The sequence below is a fragment of the Marmota marmota genome, unplaced genomic scaffold, assembly GCF_001458135.2.
Source record: "Marmota marmota marmota unplaced genomic scaffold, marMar, whole genome shotgun sequence".
Lineage (NCBI taxonomy): Eukaryota > Metazoa > Chordata > Mammalia > Rodentia > Sciuridae > Marmota > Marmota marmota.
Window position 1 is genome coordinate 3,818,926 of NW_026000057.1, and position 2,526 is coordinate 3,821,451.

Here is a 2,526-nt window from a genome sequence, read left to right on the forward strand (position 1 = left end):
AATAGGGAGAGAGGATAAAAAGTGTATGTGTAGGAGAAACTGTAGATGGTGGCCTGCTGACATGCAGATGAAAGTCATGGGGGAGGGACAGAGGAGCCATGTGGACCTCCTTCCAGGGAGGGAACAGCTAGTACATGAGAACTGAGGTGAGAGTGTGCCCGGAATGCCACAAGAGTGAGGAGGCCAGGGTGACTTGAGAAAGGGAGCAAGAGGGAAAGTAGAAGATGAGGTTGGAGTGGTAAAGGAGGTTGGGAAGGAAGATCATGTAAGTTCTCTACACACTGGGAGAACTTTTATTCTGAGTGAAATGGGGAGCCAAAGAAGGATTTTTAAATATTTTAATGCAATGATATTAATATATAGTCTATATTCATGTTCTTATAACTGTCTCATTAATGTCATTTTTAAAAGAGTATCTAAATTTTTATTACCATTTAAAGAAATAAAATGCACAAGGGGTGAAATCAAATTTCATAGTGTGTGTAATATTAACAATTATCATTTGAGGCTTGTAGGACTGCATTAAGAAAGACCATGTGGAGGTTCAGAAAAATTAGCAGCTTTATAATGCCATCGTATAGCTTTTTTTTTTTTTTTTTCTCGTCAGGGTCCAATCAAGGATCATATACTGCATTTAGTTATATCTTCCTTTTTTTCCTTTAACAGCTTTGCTGAGATAAAATTCACATGCCATATAATGCACTCATTTAAGGTATAAAATTCAATGGCTTGCAGTGTATCCACAAAGTTGTGTAACTATTACTGGAAAATGATGTTTCAGGGAGGGAACAACTAGTACACCTTTGGCTACCCCCAGGTGCTTCAATCCCCCAATTAATTTCTATTTCTATAGATTTGTCTCCTCTGGACATTTCATACAAATAACACAAACAAAATGTGTTCTTTTATGTCTACCTTCTTTCACTTGCATAATGTCTAAAGGGTCATCCAAGTAGCACACATGTCAGTACTTTGGTCTTTTTTATGACTGAATAATGTTCCCTTGTCTGGATATACCTCATTTTATTTATCAAAGGAGGGTTCTGAACAAGAGAGTGACCTGATCTCAGTGGCATTTTACAAGGCTAAAATTGTAGCTTTTGCTCTGAGAAGCAGAAATGAGCAACTCTGATAAATGTTGCTTTTAGGAAAATACAAATGAGATCCAAGAATTGACCAGTAAATGCTCAAAGAGTTTAACAAAGAAAGGATTTAATTAGCAGAAATTCTGATATATAACCTATAAATGACATTTTATGGGTTTTATGGGATTTGTTGTATTTCCTTTTAATAATTAAATATAAAATATTTAATAATAAGCAAGAATTTTAAATGGGATGCTTGATGCATAAAGATACAGGAATAATCAGAGTACCATTCATTTAACCATGGTTTTTGAAATTAACGTTGCTGGCAACAATTCTTTGGTTCATGCGAAATTTACTCCTCAGAATAATTCTTCTTTAAACACAACTCACCATTATAGTAATTATTCAGGATTCTATTTCAGCTTTCAAAGACTGGCGAAGAAAAAAGTTGATCCTTGGAAAAACATGTTTTCAATGTCTATGCAAATCAGGTATATATAAGTTAAGTTTGTTTTTGTTTTGAGGGCGTTTGGGTTATCTAAAAGATTCTAAAAAACTGGACCAAATCCCTGGAATATAAAGAGGTATCTCCTTGTGGCTTCTGTCATTATTTGGAGCAACAGGGTCCTACTCAAATCATTGGATCCTGAGTTGGAAATGCATCTATGGACTCAGGGTTTGCAACAGTTTTTATCCAATTCTGGACACAAGCACCTTTTGGGGCTGCAAATCTTTGTGGAGTGAATGAGCGGCGATGAAAACTAGACAGGAAAAGGTGAGTGAAAAAAATGTGCTCCGCGTTCTAACGACGAACCCGTGCGCGCGGTGGACGTGTTAAAGAACGTGTCAGAAAAGAAACCCACAGCACATCGAGCCGGACTCGCTCCTAGTGCACCCAGCCTGCCCCACCGGGACTAGCGGCAGGGCTGCGAAAGCCGGAAAGCCGGTGTGCTTTTCCTCTTGCCTGGAACGGTCTGGCCGTGGGGCTGGGGACTGGGGGCGGTGGCTCGCGCCGCTCCCCTGCGCTGTCCGCCGGCCGGGGCTGCGCTGCGCCGCGCTCGCGCCAGCTGGGCCCGGAATTTGGAGAGGATCCCTGGTCGCGCGGCGGCGGCGGCGGCGGCGCGCGCGAGTGCGCGTGTGAACGAGCGGGCGGGCGGGCGAGCGAGCGAGTGCGCCGGGTATTGGCAGCCGAGGAGTGGAGGCTGGGCGGCCGCGACTCCCTGACGCCAGCGCGACCAGATCAATCCAGGCTCCGGGAGCGAGCGGGCGGAGGACGGAGAGGCCGCGCGGCTGAGCCCGGGCCGAGGCGCGGGGTGGGACCCTGCGAGCGGAGCGCGGCGCCGCGCCCGGCCGGCCGCACTGGGGCCGCGGGACCCCGCTCGCCCGGCCACTCGTGCGTCCGCGCGGATGGGCGCGCCGCCAAGCCGGTAAAGCGAAA

General features: G+C 45.6%; 1 protein-coding gene across 1 annotated transcript in view; it reads left to right on the forward strand.

Moving 5' to 3' along the window:
* Positions 1–2,238: 2,238 nt before the first annotated feature.
* Smad1 (SMAD family member 1) overlaps positions 2,239–2,526 on the forward strand; it is a 79,638-nt gene continuing 79,350 nt past the window's right edge. Inside the window, exon 1 of the mRNA XM_015484446.2 lies at positions 2,239–2,515. The gene's annotated coding sequence lies outside the window, so the exon portion shown is untranslated. The remainder of the gene's footprint in view (positions 2,516–2,526) is intronic.